This window comes from Salvia splendens, chromosome 19 (genome assembly GCF_004379255.2).
Source record: "Salvia splendens isolate huo1 chromosome 19, SspV2, whole genome shotgun sequence".
Classification (NCBI taxonomy): Eukaryota; Viridiplantae; Streptophyta; class Magnoliopsida; order Lamiales; family Lamiaceae; genus Salvia; species Salvia splendens.
In genome coordinates, this window is record NC_056050.1 from 17839288 (window position 1) to 17862772 (window position 23485).

The 23485-nt window shown below is 39.6% G+C and overlaps 1 pseudogene; it reads left to right on the forward strand.

The window, feature by feature from the left end:
- Positions 1-6381: 6381 nt before the first annotated feature.
- LOC121778320 overlaps positions 6382-23485 on the forward strand; it is a 45153-nt pseudogene continuing 28049 nt past the window's right edge.

A 23485-nucleotide genomic window follows, 5' to 3' on the forward strand; every position in this document is an offset into this window, starting at 1 on the left:
GCCAAATGCATATGCATGCAGACACAAGCTCAACCCTCAAGAGGTATATATGCATAAGGATAGGTAGTTGTTGACTTTGAACCCTCCATAGTCGGCACCATCGGATACACAGCCGGCTTAGTAGCGCGATGCTTTGAACTAATCCCCCACCGCGTGCAACGAGACAATGGTGTTAACGCTTAAACACCTCAACCTCATCCGTTCTTACGTTTTGTGTCCATTGCGGTCTTGGACACCACTTTGGATTCATAAGTGCGTTTTACTAAGCGACCACACTTCGCACTTACATAGGTGATTTTTAGTCAAGTACCTTGCCATACTTGGTCTCTTTCAGAACTCCATCTCTTTGAGATCCTTAAGAACCATTAAAAGTCATAGACTTATCATTTACCACTAGGAAAGTTCTCCAACACTCTATTGCTCTTTAGGGAATAGATATAGTTGAGTGTTTCTCATGAACTCTCATAGCTTAGTTTTCCCATTGAACCAAGTTCTTGGGATCTCCAGTGATCATGGTTGGGTTACCACTATGACAATTCTTTAATTTGTGGATTTCAAACCCATTCCCTCTAGCAACTTATTCATTTGATCATGGTTTAACCCTTTTGTTAGCGGTTCCGCTAGATTATCTATTGACTTCACATAGTCGATTGTAATCACCCCTGTTGTGATAAAAAGTCTCATGGTGTTATGTCGTCGACGAATGTGTCGAGACTTCCCGATGTACAAGCCATTATTCGTCCTTCCAATAGCGGCTTGGCTATCGCAGTGAATCATCACCGGAGGTACAGGTTTAGACCAACATGGAATGTCCTCGAGGAAATTCTTAAGCCACTCGGCTTCCTCACCAGCTTTGTCTAAAGCTATGAATTCAGATTCCATGGTTGATCGGGCTATACAAGTCTGTTTCATGGATTTCCACGAGACAGCAGCACCCCCAATGGTAAAGACATATCCACTAGTGGAAAAGTGAGTCTTTATTTTCGGATATATAGTTTGCATCACAGTAACCTTCAAGCACCGGGGGGTATCTTGCAAAATGCAGCCCATGATTTTGAGTATGTTTTAAGTATCTCAAAACCCTTACAAGAGCTTTCCAATGCTCTTTGCTTGGATTACTCGTGTAGCGTGCTAGCTTATTCACGGCGCAAGCAATATCGTGTCTTGTACAATTAGTCAAGTACATAATGCACCCGATAACCTTCGCATAATCTTCTTGTGCGACAGGTTCGCCTTTGTTCTTGCTAAGGTGAACATTTAGCTCTATAGGAGTCTTAGCCGGCGTGCTGTCATAAGCATTGAATCTTTTTAGCACTTTCTCCACATAGTGAGATTGTGTTAAGGTGATTCCATCGGATGTTCTTAGAATCTTCATTCCAAGAATTACATCGGCTAGACCCATGTCCTTCGTGTTAAAATTTCTTTTCAACATGGCTTTAGTTTTGTTAATCATTCGGGTACTACGGCCCTTGATTAACATGTCATCAACGTAGAGACATACTATAACATATCCGTTATTAGTATTCTTAATATAGACACACTTGTCACACTCGTTGATTTTAAATCCATTTGATAACATTACATTATCAAATTTTAAGTTCCATTGGAGCGGCGCTTGTTTTAATCCATATAAGGACTTAACCAGTCTGCAGACCTTATTTTCTTGTCCAGGTACTACAAAACCTTCAGGTTGTTACATATAGTGCTCATCCTCGAGTTCACCATTTAGAAACGCAGTTTTTACGTACATTTGGTGAATCTCAAGATTGTGCAATGCAGCAATCGCAAGAAGCACTCTTATAGAAGTGATTCTCGTTACAGGTGAGTACGTATCAAAGAAGTCATGTCCTTTCTTTTGTTTAAAACCCTTGACTACTAGTCGGGCTTTATATTTATCAACTGTTCCATCGGCCTTAAATTTCCTTTTAAGGACCCATTTACATCCTAGAGGTTTAGCACCTTCGGGAAGATCAACCAACACCCAAGTGTGGTTTAGCAAAATTGAGTCAATTTCGCTTTGAACAGCTTCTCTCCAATGCAGCCCGTCTGGGCCTGCATAGGCTACTTTCAAAGACGTTGGTTCTTCATCCAACATGAAGGCAATGTAGTCGGGACCAAAGGATTTTGGTGTTCTAACCCTATTGCCTCGTCTCGCTACTGCCTCATTGGGATCAGGCCTGGCACGCTTGTGAGATTTGGGCTCTTTATCTAATGACTTAGAGCTTGTTATTTCATCCTCAATTCTTGCTTCAGAATTAGATGCTACATTTTCTTGATTTTTACAATGAAATGTATTTTCAAGAAATATATCATTTCTTGATTCAATTGTTGTTCCAACAGTCACAGTCGATATCTCAGACTTATGAACAACAAATCTATATGCACTACTGTTAAGTGCATATCCAATGAAGATACAATCTACCGTTTTAGGTCCGATTGTAACTGAGTAGCAGTGCATTCATCATCTCTTTTAGAGTTCGATTTTTGCATTCTGTAACACCATTAGATTCAGGTGAATATGGAGCAGTTGTTTGATGAATTATACCACTTGCGTTGCATAACTCCTCAAACGGGGCTACATATTCACCTCCTCTATCGCTTCGAATCGTTTTGATTTTACAACCAAGTTGATTCTCAACTTCGTTCTTATAATTTTTGAACGCTTCTTAAAAGATAAATGTAGCAATACCTTGTGCAATCATCTATGAAAGTGATAAAGTATTTTTTACCACCTCTAGTTTGCACCATCTTTAAATCACATACATCCGTGTGAATTAATTCAAGGGGTTTTGTGCTTCGTTCAACCGAGTGAAACAGAAACTTAGTCATTTTTGCTTCAAGACAAATTTCACATTTTTCTTGGGTATCCACTTCATTAGCCTTTAGTAAATCTAAATTCACTAATCTTTTAATGGCTTTTGAATTTACATGTCCCAATCTACAATGCTACAAATTTGAAAACTCAGTCAAGTAAGAGGAAGTAGATGCTTTATTATTATTAGCCAACGGCTTTACAACACTGCGAGTTGCCACACTAAGCTTGAAAAGTCCATCGGTTACATAACCTTTTCCGAGTGACTTTCCAAACTTGTACAATACAAACCTATCAGACTCAAATACAAGTTTAAACCCCTTATTAACTAGTATTGATCCTGACACTAGGTTCTTGCGGATGTCCGGGACATGCAGCACATCCTTTAAAGTGATAGTGACGCCAGACGTCATCATGAGAATCACGTTGCCAATGCCGAGGACTTCGGTAGATGCTTGATTCCCCATGTTGATCTTCTTTCCTTCAACAGCAGTGTAGGAGGCAAACTTGTTCCTATCCGAGCAGACATGAGCAGTAGCGCCGGTGTCGATGTACCAGCCACCCTTGTTATCAACAAGGTTAACTTCTTCAGTGACCACAACAATGAGGTCGTTTTCTTCCCAGTCTTTGAACTCCTTCTCAACGACATGGGCTGCCGGCTTCTTCTTCTTGCTGCGGCAGTCTTTGGCAAAGTGCCCTTAGCCTTTTGATCGTTTTTTTGCAAAGTGCCCTTAGCCTTTGCTCCAACAGGTTAGCCTTTGCAAAGTGCCCTTAGCCTTTTGACATAGTCTTTGGCAGTCTTTGGCAAAGTGCCCTTAGCCTTTGCTCCAACAGGTTGGGTTTTGCATCAAAAGAGCCCTTAGCCTTTTGATCGTTTTTTTGCAAATCTGCCTCAATGCGCAGCTTCACGATCAAGTCTTTAAAAGTCATCTCTTTTCTCTTGTGCTTGAGGTAGCTTTTGAAGTCCCTCCAGCTAGGAGGAAGCTTCCCAATGGTCGTGCCCGTTGTAAAGTTGTCGGGCAACGCCATTCCTTCGGCAGCAAGTTCATGGATGATCATTTGGAACTCCTGAACTTGTTCCATGACTGGTCTTGTATCGACCATTTTGTAGTCAAGGAACTTAGCTATTACAAACTTCTTATTTCCCGCATTATCACTGCGGTACATTCTCTCTAGGTTTTCCCACACTTTCCTAGAGGTGTTTACGACTGAGTATACATTGTACAAACTATCATCTAAAGCATTTAGAATAAAATTTTTACAAAGGTAATCTCCTCTGCGCCATGAATCATAGTGGGCCATGACCTCGATGTTCGTCTCTTGGTCACTTGGCGCGGGAGGCTCGTCTTCTGTGAGGAAGTTCACGACGCCCAATGTTGTCAAGAAGAACAACAACTTTTGGTGCCACCTCTTGTAGTCCGAACTTCCAAACTTTGGCGGCTTCTCGGTGGGTGGCATCATTCTTGGTGCCATTGGTGCCAGATTGACCCCATGGAAGGAGCCTATCCCATTGCCCCCGTAGGAGCCAACAATTGGGTTGGGCATAGAACCCCCCAAGTTCGTGTTAGGCATAGTGCCCCCCCCCACATTCGTGTTGGGCATAGTGCCTCCCACATTCGTGTTGATCCCGAAAGATCCAACACTAGTATTGAGCCCGAAGGCACCAACACTCGATCTATTAAAGGATCCGAATGAACCACTAAAAGTGGAACCAACCGAACCACCAAAGGTGGAACCAGTGGACGCCCCAAAAGGGTTGTCCCAAACCCATGGGACAATTGATGAAGCGGCTGGGAAGCCAGGGGTCGGCATCATCGAGATAGTGGATGCATTGGCAGATGCACCGGTGGATGGAGTGGGAAGAGTGACGGCGGCGTTGGTGGCCGAAACGGTGGATGCGACAGTGGCCGGAGTGGTGGCAGAGGTGGTGTTGACGTTGGTCGACATTTCCAGCAAAGGTTTAAGTTTCGAAAGTTTTTAATTTGTTTTCTGAAAGTCTAAGGTCTTCTGTAGTGTATATCTCGTCTTGCGATTGTTGGAGATATAGCTATATAAAACAAAACACTAACCGGGCGTAATACAACCCGAGAGAAGACAAATAAAACAGAAACGAAAAATTACAGTGGAAATTTAAAACAGTAAAGATGAACTTAGCCGAGTCGAGGAAGGCCTCTTTCCGCAAGACGAGATACGCCCCGGTAGTGTTCTCGGTTTTGGCGTGTCGTCCCCAAAGATAAAACGGCTACGTCTCGTTCGTTGCAACACCGCAGTTGGAACGAGCTCCAACGAACTGGAAGAGGAAGAGGGCAGAGCTTTCGACGGAAAACAATGCAGAGAGGGGGAGAGAGCTTATGCTATTATGCTTGTGAATGTTGTATCCAATGCAGTGGAATGGCTAGCCTATTTATAGGCCAAGCCACCATGCAGGGTCAACCAAGCCATGAAGGGTCATCATGGCACATTCGTAACCGTCGGCGGTTACAGGCGTGTGGCAGGAGTGTGCCTTTCGCGTGTGGAGCGTGTGGATTTATCACGTGGCAGTCGTGACTATGCCACGCTTGACGATGTGTCAAGCCACTTGGATTGCTGACTCGGCGATGGTCTAAAAAGATTAGTAATGGTCCAGACCCAAGCCCAAAGACCACCCAAAGACCAATTGTCAAGTCCAAGATCAAGATCAAGATCGGGATCGGGCCTCGGCCCGCGACCGCGACACGGGCTCGGGCGGCGGCGGCGGCGCACGTGGGCGTGCGTGTGGGCTCTTTCACCCTTCTTGATCCACTATAATTATTATGTAACATAAAGTCACTTAATTTAAACACATTAAAAGATGTGTCACTTCTCCAATATGGGATAATTAACACTAGTTAATTATTCCCTAAGCTCAAACTTCAAGCTTTAATTAAAAGCTAATTATGCCCAACTTTAATCCACTATTTCTCACTCACCGGAAATCGGATTAGAGAAAGTGAATATACTACATTTATCTACGTAAAATATAGATCGATGCTATATCATTTAATTTAATAAAATTAAATGTCTCGTCACATTTATTGTTTGGTCAAAATCCATTGAATCCATTATTTTACAACTACATCTTAAATATAGAGACAACTGCAATAATCGCCCCCACCGCGCTCCTCCATCTTCCTGCTAGAACGAAAAATGTCGCTAGCCTTGGCCAAGGTGGCCTCCCCTTTCTCCGGCTACAGAGTTGGGAATTTGAGGATTTTTTTTTTCATGTCAGCATTAATTAGATGTGTATAGATATTAAAATGCTTGCTTGATTGTGACTATTGGGGGTGGGAATTTGAGGATTTTTTTTTTCATGTCAGCATTAATTAGATGTGTATAGATATTAAAATGCTTGCTTGATTGTGACTATTGGGGGTAGTAAATTACTAACATTTTGTATTTTCACAGGCCATGCCAATAAGTCATCCACCACCGTTAGATGAAGGCCTTACTCCAAAAGTAAGTTGCTAAATTTATTTAAGTCGACAAGCTAGAGAAGCCATGATTAGAAAATATTCAGAAAATAAAGTTTGAGATCGATTTCATGCAGGAGTTGGAGGGGAAATTAAAAGAGAATTTCAAGCGAGAATTCAATGATTCTATGTCAACAACAATTGTTCAACTTGTGGATATACCCTCTAACCTGTGTGTAATTGACACTCTTCAAAGGTTGGGAGTCGACTATTACTTCCAATCCGAAATCGACACTATTCTATAGAGCACACACATGTAAGTAAATAATTTATTTTGTTCTTTAGTTAAGACAAAAGCGATCATATTTTTCATTTTTTTCCTATATTATCTTATCCTCTATTTTCTTATCTACTATATATCTGGTTTAATTTCCATGATCAAACAGGTTGTGGCAACAAAAACACAAAATTATGTTTTCCAATGTTACTACTCATGCAATGACATTTAGACTTTTGCGAGTTAAAGGATATGAAATTTCCTCAAGTACCAACAATTCATTCATTTTATGCACATTATTGCACATCTTAGAGGAACTTGCACCATATGATAATCAAGACGGCGTTAGCCAGCAAAAAGTTGACGTGGCAACGGATATCGAGCTTTACAGAGCAGCGCATGAGAGAATATACGAAGAAGAGACCAGTCTTGAGAATATACTTGCTTGGACTACCACTTTTCTCAACCACCAGTTGCATAGTAACTCCATTCCTGATAAGAAATTTCACAAATTGGTCAGTTCTTAATTAAAGTATGTGAGTGAATAATGTAGAAGAGACTATCTACTATATTATTTTCTCTTTTACTTTACTTTCTCTCCACTTTAACTATGTATTTTTTTAAAACACATGTGAAAAAGAACTGTGTCATATTCTTAGCTGGGACGGAGGGTAGTATATGTTTACGTGTTATGTAGAAATGATAATTGGAAAACAATATGGCAAAAGGTAAGTGTGAGTTGGAAAACGATATAAAATGTATATTTTCAGGTGTTACGTAGAAATTATAATTTTTCACGAGCAAGATGAAATTTTTTTTTACTATGATACGGTATTGATGTGATAATATTTTCATGCTTTTTGCACCTTATAAATATATATATATATATATATATATATATATATATATATATGGATGTATTCATTTCCTTTTTTATCTTTTGTTTTTTGTTCTTTTTAATCTCAACCCCACGATTTTGTCATCCGACGGTTAGATTGGTGCCACGTGTCATTTAATAATGCAGATTTTCAGTTGAATAATACACACCGACTAATAATGCACAATTATAGTGTAATAATGCAGATTTTCAATTGAATAATGCACACCGACTAATAATGCACCATTATAGTGTAATAATGCAGATCATCTGGACAGTTGATGAATGAGATCTAACGGCCCATATTAAGAAGAATAAAAGATCTAAGGGATTAATAGGACAATAACGCTCCCATATATATATATATATATATATATATATATATATATATATAGAGGGATGTATTCATTTCCTTTTCCCATATTTCCTCTTATTTCCTTCTTGATCTTAGCCATTGATTTCCTGTATCCAATGGCCTAAATTAGTGTGTTTAATCATTTAATTTAATGATTAAAAAAACAAAAAGGGCTAAATTGGTAATCAATAATTTGGTTGGTTATGGCAACTTCCTAAATTTACTCCAACTCAATCTTCACGGTTATTATTCCTTACCAAACGCCACTGACGTGAATTTCTCCATTCTACCTCTCTACAATTGATTTCATCGCTCAGGCAATCTTTGCAATTATCGGTTCTCCGTTAACGCTTCCTCTGTGTTACTATTGTTTGTTGCCGGTGTCGTAGAGATCATTGTTCTCTCTATAATGGAATAAGGTAATTAAACGCCGCCTTCCTTTGTTTATGTATCGGTTGTGTTAATAACAATTACGATCAGTTCGATCAGTCGCTCGATGTTGAGCAAGTCCGATTAGTCAGATTAATCGCTCGTTGTGTATGTATCGGTTGTGTTTTAACATGTCGCCCATTTTTTAGTATTTGGCCTATACATTTCGTGTAATGGTTTAGGGTTGCCCAATTCTGGGGGATAGGGGTGTAGTATAGGTTGAGAAACATAACTGCTACGGAGGACCGCGTGTATGAGACAATTATCAAGGGTTAAGATATCGGCCTGGCTAGGGTGTAGTTTAAAACCATACGAATAATGCACCACATGGTAACGAGTAATGGATATTGTTGACTATATAATGCTCAATATGTGAACTGCAATGCATACGAATAAGATGTGTCGTGTTTCGTTGTTTGGCACACGGTCCTTGTTTATCCTAAGGGTTTAATAAGTTGAGGGGCTATGGTTTAGTACGTACACATTAATAACGAATTGAAAGCGTCTATGAATGCTAACATCAGGAAATCACATAAATAACGAATAATGCACCAAATTGTAACACGCCTTGGATATTATTGACTATATAATGCACAATATGTGAATTGCAATGCATACGAATAAGATGTACCGTGTTACGATGTTTGGCACACGTTTCTTGTTTCCACTAAGGGTTTAATAAACTTAGGGGCTAGGGTGCAGTACGTAAACATTAATAACAACGTTCAAAAATAGTGTGTGTCTGAGTTATACATCATTAACGTATTATGTAATGTTAATGTATTACATATTAAAGTTATTCTTACGTCCGGTATGTGTCAGAACATGAAATACCATGTATGCATTTGCTGATTTCTTGTTTTTTTTACAGTGGTGGTTGTACCTGAGTGTACTTCGGAGTTTTATGGTATGGTAAGGCCTGAAGTAGTTGAGGTCCATCCTCTGGATGTCGTGAAGACCAAGGGCCACACTAGTAGCTCAGCGAGCCGTCTTATTTCGAAGAGAGAGAAGGCTATAAAGGATGCGACTAGGCCTCTTAGACGGTGTAAGGCGTGCGATGAGATGGGTCATCCCGACTCCAGGAACTGACCATTGCTTAAAGAGATGGCGATGGAGAAAGAGACGCGTAAGGGCAAGAGGCCAGCTTGAGTCAGTTTCGCTAAACACAACATCACTGATTTTTTTCGGTTCTAGTCGTCTTGTTATTCGCATGGTTGACATAGTATTCCACGTGTTAACAGCTTCTTTCTTGCATTAGTACATTGTTTTCGTTCATCATTGGATTCTATATCTTCAATTACTCTGTATTACTGTTAGATTAGCTCAGTGAAGTAACAATGTGCATATTGACACTTCGTAATGCGTACAACATTCAACATAATGACAACTTCTCGATGCATAATGCATGAGATCAATCAAATAATGCACATATCTATATCTCATTCACCACTTTTCCCACACCCGCTAATAGACAGACACATAATGCAAAATAATTAGCAAACAATGCATCCCAGAACACCAATAATGTAAAATTTTAATTGCCTGATGTGCACTTTGATGATTAACTGATTTGATCTCCAATGTAAAAAAGAAAATATAAAACTAAAAACACATGGCTGATAATGATAAAAACAACAACTCACCCATATATTCAATAAATCTAACAATGCCTAATACATTGCAAATACTGACAACTAGATGATACATAACACTCGGACTCAATCAACTAACGAGCACTTTTTTCACGACCGCCCATACTAGGGACGATAAAAATGACAACTCACAAGGACAACAGTTTATGAAAGCTTAATTACCTTAAAGGAATAATATTTTTGGTTCATTAAAAGCTTAGACAACAAATTTTTAGTGTAAAGAACTTAATGTTATAAATTTATTATTAATTAGCAACGACTTAATACAAAAAGGTTTTTCAAAATAAGCAGCGGAGAAAATAAACAAAACAATTACCTTCCAAAAGAAAACATTTGGTTTAGTTCACGAGAAACCATTTTAGAGAACCAAGGTAAACATCAGATTAAAGCCTAACACAATTAAACATGCTCAAACACAGTACGAAATGGAATAAAGTCTTGAGGCCTAGTTCAAAAATATAGCAGCGGAACTAAGGTTTTAAGAGAGTCGAGGATAACGCCTATGTATGAAGACACAACGCATCCTAAGTTCTTGGGCCAACTCAACATCCTCCGCAACATCCCACTCAACCTGCACATAAATAAAAAGAATATGCAGGGCTGAGTACTTGTTGTACTCAATGGGCTCATGCCGAAAACATTTTAATATAGTTATGTCATCCATACCAGTGATCTCGAGTTTCATATGTAGTAAGAAATATCACGAGAACACAAAAATACTTCAAAGTCTGGCCAGACAATTTATCTCCCCACTTTTCTTATCAATTCATCAATCACAATCATCATATCACAGTGCGACGAAAGTGTGGCCACACTATTCGCCCATGAGACCGGCCGACTAGCAAGGACGACTCACGATCCCACCAGTGTACACGGCCTGATAGGGTTTGCGGCCCTACTCAGACCCGAATTCGTTTCACAACACAACCATATAGCCTAACGGAGCAAGCTCAGACGAACTAGGCATCAGGCAACAATCTCACAAACAAAATAACATGGCATGACATAATAAGTTAAACCACCCTTATAACACCACATCGTATTTTCGGAAAATAAAGAGATATGAAAAAGAAAGCCCACCTCGTTTGCTTAAACAATTCAATATCCACTTAAGGCAACCCTGGTTCCTTGTGCTCACGTACACACAATAACCCTTGCCAAACCACGGTACAAATCAGCCTTCCATCATTTCACATTATCATGCATGTCCTATCGTTCTTTTTATCATTCTCTTAAATTTACCCATCCCAACATTCATCAACATAAGGAAGACATGCCATAATATTTCTCAACGTGTCACACATAATTCATACATGCATCCTATAATTCACTCAAACTTGGCTGATGAGTCTCGTTCTCGACCTTGGTTACTGGTCAGTATAAGGTGCTTTATTGGATAATATCTGTAAAATAGTTGTTAAAGTGTGCAGGTTGAAGTACTAAATCAGGAGAAAAGGTTCAGAACGAATTCGAGTGAAAAAGCTGCGAAAAGTGTGCAAACTGGTTAGTATGAGCAGAAAATACGCAAACTGGTCAGGATGGATGCTACAGAACTGGACACGAGAAGAAAGGACTTGCTTGGAATAATCACCTATCTAAAGAAGGGTAAAATTGTCATTCCACATGAAGAGAAAGCCCTAGAAATTAGGGCAAGCCACCCTATAAATAGAAGCTGAACATAAAGAAAAGGGAGGAATTTTTACACCACTTCACTTAGGACTTATCATCACTACTACATCACTTTTGAGGAGAATAGCTCGACTAGCTCTTAGTTCAATCTTTTACTTGCTTTGTTTTTAAGATTTCTTAGTTTAAGTACTTGTTTTTGCTTGCCTTTGACTTGGATTCCAGTAGCTACTTAGTTGGAACATCTTTTGGGTGATAATCTTGAATGCAATGAAGTTTATTGTGGTTTTATTTTGTGTTTCAGCTTGCTTATTATCTCTTTCTGCCTAGTAGCTAGATCTGGTAGTTTTACGTTGATTTCTGTTGTTTAAGTGCTTGAATCTGCTGTGCTTAGTTAGATCTAGGTTTTCTTGGAGTGTTTACAAGTTTTAATCCGGTTAAGTTCCTCAAAAAATGCATGGAATTCATTTCTGCTTGTTTCTGTCACCCTGTCCCGCTGACCAGTTTGCGTAGATCTCGGTTTTCTTAGCTTTCGTTCTTGATTTCAAGTTAAATATTGCATTTACGAATTTTCAAGCTTGATCATTCATCAATGGAGTTTGTTAGATCTTGTTTGTTTAGCTTGGTGAAGAAGATAATGTCACAATCAAAGAATGAGACCACTTGTGTTGCTTTTGTTGCTTTTTGCTTTTGTACTTGCACTCTTTCAGCTTTTCTGCACACCCAGGAGACAGTCTGCCAGCATGTCCTTTGATTCTCTTTACCTTTTGTCTAGCCATTTTTAGTAAGTTTCGTCTAGTAGCTTCTCACATGCACACTCGTACCCTAATTTACACACACACTTTAATTTCTTTTAGCACGCAGCATTAGAGCCCACCCTTAACTACAGTCAGGAGGGGTATAGGTTCCATTTCATTTTCTGACTAGGTAAAACTCAACCCCAAAAAAGCATGGTAGCTAACCAACCGCTCCCAGAATGTCATCGCAAGTGTATCTCGCCTACATCCATCTCTGTAGGATTCGACCCTTACTCCACTATACTTGTCAGTAGAAGTGGGTTGAGGTATTTTTTTGTTGATAGGGAAGATAGACACAGACCCAACGACAGAGCTAGGTCTTGGTACCCTCCTGGCCAGTTGACACACACACAGAGTCATAGTCTCATCCTCTCCCTCTATCAAATGGCGCCGTTGCCGGGGATGGATGGCGTTTTTGCTTACATTTGTTGCATGACACTTTGGTGTACATATAGTTAATTGTTTTTCTTTTCTTTTGTTAAGAATTTTGGTGTGAATATTGTAAATAAACTTTTCTTTATTTTTTGTGTTCCGCAGTTAAATGAAACTGAGTCCAACTGGCCAAGGGAAGAAGGGGTAAATCCAGTCACCACTCATTCAGAATTAACCACTGCCTTGCCCGTTGACTTGGATGCGAGCGGTGAAGAGGATCGCAGCACAGCCATCAAGAGTGAACTGGAATCAATATCCACAACTGAAGAGGAAAAAGCCAACATGGCTGACCAAGAAAATGATCCAGAGCTAAGCTCGTTGTACGCTCACTTGGATGGCGAACCACCGCAAGCAATCGTCACGACCCTAGGACAAGAAGCAATCTACATGGAGCCCCACATTATGGCCATCTTGCATGTGTTCTTGGGAAGGAGTTGTGACAGCCCATACGAGTTCTTGCATGAATTTTGCAAAATCTGCAAGGCACTAAAGCGGCCAGCGGGGTCGAGCGAAGACGACTACAGACTGAAGGCCCTTCCATTTGCCCTTAAAGGGGAGGCGAATACTTGGTTCTAGAGGCTGCCACCAAATTGTATCAGAACCTGGTCTGACTTCAAGATGATGTTCTTGGATCAGTTCTTCCCAGCGGCCAGGACAAGTGCACTAAGAGATAAAATCCAAGGAGTTACACAAGGTTATGATGAGACCCTGAGTCAGTACTGGTCAAGATACATGAGTCTGTTGGATGCATGCCCAAACCACCACATGTTGGAAGTAGAAATTTACTCGATTTTCTATGAGAGGATGAATGCGGAGAGAAAGGACATAGTGAACTCATCAAGTGGAGGAAGTTTTTCCAAACTACGAGTTAGTGAGGCCAAGAGAATCATGGAAAGATTTCTCTACGCGAAAAGAGCCTATGACAATCCATGTACTCTCCCGTCCAGAAGAGGTATGGCAAATGCTGCAACAGTAGGAAATAATGATCAATTAGAGAGTCGGATTGACAAGCTCGAGAGGGCACTTTTGTCAGCAATTGAGAAGAGTAAACCGCAAGTTCCTCCAGTCAATGCCACCACGGTAACTGCCCAAGAGGATCACTATCCAAATACGACTGGGCTTTGGAATTCAAATAGGAACTGGAATCCTGAAAAGCAGGAGGACACGCCTTGGAGAGAACACCTGGACTTTAGATGGGGAGAGCGAAACTCTAACCAGCCCAACCCACCTCAGAATGCATATGATGGACCCCCAGCCCAAGATTCACAGCCGAACTAGTCAGGAAGAAACCAGCATAATCCGCACCCACCAAATCCATATCAAAATAACCACCTATGTGCCACAATATCAGATGGGAAACCAGAATTACCAATCCCACTCACCCCAACATTGCCAAAATCACCCATTCCCTAACCCTAACCAGCATCACCATCCCAACCAGTTCAGTCAGTACCCTTCACACCAAAATCAGCCAAACTACCCTTACAATCAAAACCATCCCATCTACTAGTCGCATCCCAACGGCCAGTATAACTCCCATCACCAGCAAAATCCCTACCTACACCACCTGAATCCCAATCACATTCAACCCCACAACTCTAACCAATTCGGCCAGTACCCCTCTCATCAAAATCAGCCAAACTAAACCTACCACCCATACCCTAACACCCAGTATAGTCCCCACCATCAGCAAAATCCTAACCATTTCCTACACCAAAACAAGTCAGGAAGATCTATGGAAGAGATGATGGGAGAGATGCTTGCTTACCAGCAAACCATGAGGAGTGAATTTCAGTCAAATAATGAAGTGGTGCAAGGCATGCAAAACGCCCAGAAAGAGCATAAGGAAAGTATGGACATGCTGAATAAGCAACTGTCCTACCTAGCCAGTTCGATGAACGAGATTTGTGGGAATGCGGAAAGGCTCCCAGTTACGGTGCACATACCTGACAAGGCTAATGTGAGGAAGGTGACATTGTGGTCAGGGACATCCTATAAGGAGCCTGAATGGAAGGAGTCATTTGGGGAATCAAGCAAGACGAAGGATAAGGGGGATATACTGATCAAGAAGAGTGGTCCTGATGAAACTGAACCAGTTGCTGAACCTCAAATCAAACAAGGTCCGGAAGAGAGTTCAAGGGAAACCACTAAAGAACCTGATGAAGAGGTGAAGGAAGAAAAATCATTCCCTTACTGTTTTGTAAAAAATAGGAAGGAGGGAGAACTCGTAGACAACATGTCTATCTTTGGGAAACTTGAAGTGACCATACCTCGCATCCAAGCTGTAAAGCTACCTCCACTCGGTACAAATATAAAGGTGTACATAGTTGGAATTACAAGGGAGGAAGAAAAGATTGTGACAGAAGGCAACACTCCAACCATGGTCTTGAAGAAGCTACCACCCAAGAGGAGTGACCCAAGATGGTGTGATCTAACCAGTAGCCAAACGCTTACTGACCAGGATATTGAAGAGACTATTTGTCAGAAGTCAAGATTCGCTAGAGCCACTGGGGCTCACCAACTGGCCGAGAAGAAGGCAGAGAAAAAACAAGGGCCGAAGCGCGCATCGAGGCGAATCATCGGGCGTATGATTGAGAAAAATAAGGGGCCCAACAAGATTCATGATCTTGTAGAGATCTCAAGCGAGGAGGACAAGACTCCTTGCAACAAAAAAAAGAGCAAGGACACTGATACTGGCCAGGAAGATAGTGGACCTCCTACAAAACCTGGGGAGGATCCAAAACATACTACAACCAAGTCAGAGACCCCTGCTGTAGCTGGACATCCGTCATCGACCCTTACTATCCAGGAAGGGGGTTCTCCTACAAAACCTGAGGAGAACCCGACTGTAACTTTCGCCCAGCCAGTACAGGAGGCCAACATCGACAATCCACTTGCCATCCCTGCTGCCCAGAAAGGGACACCAGTACCAGAAACTGACTTACAGGAAAATCAAGACAAAGAAGGAAAATGCAACCAAGAAAGAAAGAGGAAAGGCAATGGGGCAGGAAAGCAAAAGAAGGAGACTAAGAAGCCCAGGATGGTCCTATCGGCCATTATCATCAAGAAGCTGGGACAAGTGCCCAAACTGATTGGGAGCAAGGTCCCCAGCAACCATCATCTGCGGCCCATGGAAAAGAGGAAAATCAAGGGGACTTTCAAGAATCATAAGAAAAAGAGTGACACCCCTGATGTGTACCAACAAAGGAACCCGAGAAGGAAACAGCACAAGGCTCCTGACCAAAGAGGATCCAGAGGAGAAGATGACCGACCCTACCAAGTGACCAGTTAGCTTTCTTTTTATTTTTAGTAAACTTGAGTTTTTTTTTCCTAGTTGTGTTGTTTCTATTTTTTGTACATGTTTTAGCATGTGTATACCCTCATTCATAACACTTAGCCTATTCCATAGTCTAAGTGTGAGAAGACGAGGGTTTACAACATTATATGTGTTTAGGATGTTTAGAAATTGTCTTTGTTTTGTGTTTTTTTTATGTGAGTCCTATACCTTCTCCCACTTAGCCTATTGCATAGTCTAAGTGTGAGAAGTTTTTGTTGACATAGTATGTTTTGCATTTTAGTTCTTGTTCCACATTATCTATGTGTTCTCTATGTTCGTTATTCTTCTCACACCTATTGCATAGTCTAAGTGTGAGAAGTTTCATATATAATATGTTTTCCATGTGTTATGTGTTTTCTGGTCTTTTGTGCTTCTATGTGTTGGATACTGGTCATCCTGTTTTCCACTTCACTAAACTTGCGTGAAGGCAAGCAAGGATGAAGTGGGAGGAGGAGATAATGGCCAGTATAATTGTATATATGTGTTGTCATGTGTCGAGTCAGTCCCTAGTAAGTCAGTTCAGGTTAAGTTTTGGTTTTTTTTTAGGACATGTGTTAAAACACTGGCTTAAAACTCAACTGATCCAATCTTAAGGCGAGATGATCGATGGAAATAAAACACACCAAGAGTAGAAACCACCATTCTTAGTATCTCCTAGTCAGTATGGATGATGCAAGTATGAGAGAAAAACCCATCCTTAGAGCCAGATACAAAAGCCCTCTTAAATGGTGAGTTATAAGCCTAAGTGGAACCACTTTCCACCAATTTAGAAAAGAAAAGAGTGGCTGCCACATGATGTCTAGGGTAAGGTGACCGCGTGTAGCAAGTCCTGAAGGCAGCAGGAAACCCCCCTAAAAAACATCCCTTAGAACCCCTTTTTCTAGCCAAATCTATACCCAGATATAACCCAATAACCACAGGGACTATGTGAGTGCGAGGCATAAGGCAAGAAGGCGACTGGTCAGGAGGACATACAAGAAAAACCAACTGGAGAAAGAAATCGAGAGGAAAGGAGAAAATCGACCAGGAAAAATCCCAGGTCCAAAAAAATAAGAAGGAATAAGGGTGTCGAAGCCACATAAACAAATGTTGAAGAAAATGGTCAAAAACACTTGACCACAAAAAGAAAGAAGAAGGAATAAGGGTGGCGAAGCCACAAAGAAGCTACTGACCAGTAGGAGTCCAATATCAGAAAACGTCCAGCCGAAGAGAAGCAACAGCCAAGAGCCCAAATGCACACAGTTCCACCACATCGAAATAAAGTAGTAGTTTCTGAACCTTAGAGCCTTAGGAACATCTACCCCATACACTACAAACCAATAGCCCCGTTACAAGCCTTAAAACCCTTCAGGAGCCGCACGTGAGATCTGAGTCCGAAGCATCTGTGGTTCAGCATTTTGAGAGAAAACAGTCCTAACATCCCTAGTGAGGAATGAGCGACAGTGAATCTGGTGTTTGGCCGAGAGTGTGGGTGATCTTGACGAGCAGATATACTGACTGGGAAGGAAAAGGGGGACGGCAGAATTTCGAAGTTGTTTATAGCTGGATTAATTCAACCCAAGGGGGAGGATTGGTTGAAAATATAGCCTGTGTAATGTGTTTATGAGTTTTATTTTCTTTTGTCCGTTTTCTTGTTTTTTGTTTTCTGTGAGTGATCTATGTGTTGAAGAGTCTTTTAAGTTTTAGTGTCTTAGGTCGGTGAAGGGAGGTAATCAGGCTTGCGAACTCAACTCATTATTTTTATTTAGCTTGTTTCTTCATACTTGAGGACAAGTATGTGTTAAGTGTGATCAGTTTGATGAGTCTCGTTCTCGGCCTTGGTTACTGGTCAGTATAAGGTACTTTATTGGATAATATCTGCAAAATAGTTCTTAAAGTGTGCAGGTTGAAGTACTAAATCAGGATAAAAGGTTCAGAAGGAATTCGAGTGAAAAAGCTGCGAAAAGTGTGCAAACTGGTTAGTATGAGCAGAAAATACGCAAACTGGTCAGGATGGATGCTACAGAACTGGACACGAGATGGAAGGACTTGCTTGGAATAATCACCTATCTAAAGAAGGGTAAAATTGTCATTCCACATGAAGAGAAAGCCCTAGAAATTAGGGCAAGCCACCCTATAAATAGGAGCTGAACATAAAGAAAAGGGAGGAATTTTTACACCACTTCACTTAGGACTTATCATCACTACTACATCACTTTTGAGGAGAATAGCTCCACTAGCTCTTAGTTCCATCTAAATCCAGCAGCCTGACTTGAAGATTCCGACCACCTGCCGGCGAGGAGCATCATGCCTGATTCATTCCAGCCGCCGTATTTCCAGAAATTCCTCCAGTTTCAGTTTCCGATGAGCCAAACAATCTTTTACTTGCTTTGTTTTTAAGATTTCTTAGTTAAGTACTTGTTTTTGCTTGCCTTTGACTTGGATTCCAGTAGCTACATAGTTGGAACATCTTTTGGGTGATAATCTTGAATGCAATGAAGTTTATTGTGGTTTTATTTTGTGTTTCAGCTTGCTTATTATCTCTTTCTGCCTAGTAGCTAGATCTGGTAGTTTTACGTTGATTTCTGTTGTTTAAGTGCTTGAATCTGCTGTGCTTAGTTAGATCTAGGTTTTCTTGGAGTGTTTACAAGTTTTAATCGGGTTAAGTTCCTCAAAAAATGCATGGAATTCATTTCTGCTTGTTTCTGTCACCCTGTCCCGCTGACCAGTTTGCGTAGATCTCGGTTTTCTTAGCTTTCGTTCTTGATTTCAAGTTAAATATTGCATTTACGAATTTTCAAGCTTGATCATTCATCAATGGAGTTTGTTAGATCTTGTTTGTTTAGCTTGGTGAAGAAGATAATGTTACAATCAAAGAGTGGGACCACTTGTGTTGCTTTTGTTGCTTTTTGCTTTTGTACTTGCACTTTTTCAGCTTTTCTGCACACCCAGGAGACAGTCTGCCAGCATGTCCTTTGATTCTCTTAACCTTTTGTCTAGCCATTTTTAGTAAGTTTCGTCTAGTAGCTTCTCACATGCACACTCGTACCCTAATTTACACACACACTTTAATTTCTTTTAGCACGCAGCATTTAGAGCCCACCCTGACGTACTGGTCAGGAGGGGTATAGGTTCCATTTCATTTTCTGACTAGGTAAAACTCAACCCCAAAAAAGCGTGGTAGCTAACCAACCGCTCCCAGAATGTCATCGCAAGTGTATCTCGCTTACATCCATCTCTGTGGGATTCGACCCTTACTCCACTATACTAGCAAGTAGAAGTGGGTTGAGGTATTTTTTTTTATTGATAGGGAAGATAGACACAAACCCAACGACACAGCTAGGTCTAGGTACCCTCCTGGCAGTTGACACACACACAGAGTCATAGTCTCATCCTCTCCCTCTATCATTGGCAACAAGTGATATTTCCACATAACATCAAATCTGGCAGAACTGCGCGGTTGGTTTGTATAAATCACCGAAACTCCATACGACCTCATATGAGACTAAGATTTGGTCACAACACAGAAGACACATTCAAGTTCATCCAGTTAAAATTTCACACCAAAATCACGTCATTTGGTCAGTCAAAACAATAATGTAACTCTCTGGTCGGAACACAAAAATTCTGGCAGCACTGTGCAGTTCCATTCAAAAATTTACCAAATATTCATCCGATGTCCAATGAGGCTGAAATTTTCACAAAACTCAGAAGACACTTCAAATTTCATCTAGTTCAAAATTCACATCAAAAGGAGGCCATTTGGTCGGTCAAATATAAAACGAAACTTTCTGGGCAAGAATACAAGTGTCTAGCAGAATTGCGCAGTCAACTTCAATCATTTATTAAAAATTCATCTTTCATCGACAAGGGTTAAAATTCACACACAACACAGAAAACGCCTTGAGTTTTTCTCAGTTAAAATTTCGTGTCAAAATTCAATCATTTGGTTGGTCAAACACATGTCGGAATCCACTGTCCGAACATCACAGATTTCAGACTTAAGAATTTCGAAAATAGGGTTTCTTCCTCAATCATCCAAACACAATTTTTTTCATGCTTATAACACACAACCATGCTTAAAAGTTTATCACAATCATACTCTCACATAAACTCACATTATTCACCAAGGATTCAAATCAAACTCCACATAAACTCATTAAAAATCGCATATTCATCCAAGTTCTCATGCAAACACAAATTCCCATCGATAAAATTTTGCGATCTATGATTCCTACACTCACTATAATCATGTAGGGTTCAAGAACAAGGATTAAATGAAAAGAAAGAGGGAGAATGAATCAAATATACCTCTCTTGATAAAAACAAATCGGTAGAAACAAGAATTGATGGATTCGTCGGATACTCTTGAAAATCAACTCCAACGGATGCAAGAACAAGGATGAATGATGGATTTTTGGAGAGGATATGGAGAGGGAAGGAGAGGTGTGTGAGAGAGAGGGAGAGAGAGAGTGGACCGCTAGGGTAGGAAGAAAAATGGGGGCTAGGGTTTAGTTTAGGTGATTTTATAGTTCTAGGTTAAATCCAAAATTTAATTAATTGTGGGGAATAAAATAGGGGCCAATAATTAAAATCCCACAATTATAGAGAAGGCATAATTTTCAAAAACTATGGCTGGGAATTAACAAGGAATTTTTTGATATTTACTTGGAGAGAAATAGATTCACAGATTAGGAAATAAAACAATGAACATTCCATAAACAAGGGAACAAAATAAATTAAATCTCCAAGTAGGAAAAATAAGGTGGGGGCCGAAAATTAAAGAGGAATGCACAAGGAAAAAAAATAAGAGCATAGTGCGTGTGATATAGGTGAGAATTAAAAGGAAATATGCACATCCCCAATTAATTAGACATATGTATTAATTTGAACAAAAAGGGTCTCACAAAGGGAAACAAATAAATTCTCCTCTACAAAAATAATGAGGAGGCCGAAAATTTGGCTTAATTAGCCAAGGAGTTATTTCAAATCTTTATTTAATTTGGGTGAAGAAATTAAATGTGACAAGATTTAATTGGATTTAACTAAAAGAAGGGAGTCAACTAGGCACCAGTTAAATCAAAGAAATAATTCATCCTCCTAATTTAAAAAATAGGGGATTTTCGAAAACTCCAAGAGAATAGGCTAGTGTTAGAGATAATTGGGTTTGGATTTAATTTGGATAAATATCCCAAGATCAATAATTAAATCCAAGAAATGAAATACTCATTTCAAACAATTAGGAGGGCTGAAAATTCCAATGAATTGGCTAGAAGTAAAAAAAATGCATGATCCTATCTAATTTATTCCCAACACTGTAAAAATATAAATGTATCAAATACTTCATTCCATATCACCCACGAGAATTATTTCACATAATCCACTTAATCACATAGAAACAATCAATTTCATAGCTTAAATTTCCAAATCAACATATTAAATAAAAGTCACAAAATTCTGGGATGTTACAACTTTCATACTCCACCGAGTTAATCTCCCTGGTAAAAAAACACCTAAAAAATTAAAACCAACCGCCTGATAATAACAAGCGCAGAAATTCACCCGTATACAAAAAAATTATCATAATGCATACTATATGACACATAATGACAATTGCTTTGTATATAATGCACAGCCTCAAACACATAATGCACATACAATTTTGCTGAATAATGGTAGTAACTTCATTCATAATGCATAGTCCCAAAATTAGTTTCTTATAGAAAATGCACATAACAAGTTGTTAAACATATGCCACGCCACAAGGTGGCTGCCACCACTTTCCAGCATGTGTCTACCTAAAAACGTTCAGTTTAAATAATCACTCAATCTATCAATTAACCCATGAACCTCCAACACCCTAGCCAAAACTGTCACACCTCAACCCCTCTGACGTATGCACTTACTATAAATAAATCCCTTATCATAAAAGCAATCAATACACTGTCTAATTCATAGAACACACATATTATATAATTTTAAAATTATATATTTATCAAGTACATATTTCAAAACATTTTACACAGTAGTGGAACCCTCTCACCACTCTATATACTATACATTTATCTACATGCAAAATGATGAGGAGGAGAAGGTTGCTAATATGCGTCAGCCGCCGAACCTGATAACACGTGGAGTTCCTATGACGCACGTTAGTCAAAACCTTACTGCAATCTTATTCCTGAAAAAATTAGTGGTTTATATGAGCCACAACTCAGTATATATAAATTTCCACCTTTAATCTCACATGATACAAACATCAAGCATATTCTTTGTCAATACATATAATCAGAAATAATATATAACATAATTTAAACACAAACCATTTCATATTCATATGCATATGCCACTCTATTCAGTTTATTATTCTGTAACAGTCAAGCCTGGAATCTGCCCGGGATTTCCAATATGATTGACACGTAGGTCCCATTATGATTTGACCCGAAGGTCCCACTGTGATTTGACCCGAAGGTCCCAATATGTTTGACCCGAAGGTCCCAATATGTTTGACCCGAAGGTCCCAATATGATTGACCCGAAGGTCCCACTGTGATTTGACCCGAAGGTCCCAATATGATTGACCCGAAGGTCCCACTATGATTTCAGATCCAGGGCAAAACCGTCACAGACCATCTTTAATCCAATGATTCACATAATCGGTATCATAAACATATCATTTGCACCAATAACATATCCATATCATATTCCATCAAATTATATCAAATAATACATAATCATATTGGATCACATCATATAATCAAATCATTCATTTTGTTTAACACCTAACAAGGAAGCAAATAAAACATGTAAAATTAAAAGTGTGATTTATACACACCTGATTACTGTAGATATTCTAATTGGGCCTTTGATTCTACTTAGGACTGTGTATCATTTTCTTCGCCAAATTGGCTTGATTTAGTATGCTAAACTGCCTTTTCAAAACATTATCTGAACATTGTTTCTTCAATTCTGTAATTAGGAGCTGAGGCTTTTAGTCTACCACTTTCTCGTAGACTTCCTCTAAAAAAATCCCTTCCTAACTCTAGTCATATATATCCATAATTTTGAGTCGGCTACCACAATATTAATTTTAAAACTTTCTCCCCTAAATGATATCAAATAATATAGTAATATATATTAGTGATTACGTACCCAAAAATAATTTGCATGAGATTAGTGGTATGGCTAAATGGTCAACACGTGTACATAATTACACTATGCATTACTTTTATTTTAATTATATGTTTATCCTTTTTTTAATTGTTTTCTAAATGTTGTATCAGCTTGTAAATAAACCCAAAAATATTACAATTTAATATGAAATGACAATATAATATGATAATATGCAAAATAATGCATGTTTCGGGTTAGGGATGTCACAACTCTTCCACTCTTTAAGAATTTTGTCCGCAAAATTCGCTTTCCCCCTAAGTTAATATATCCAATAAAATCACTAACCCGTAAACAGATGTGGATAGTTCTTTC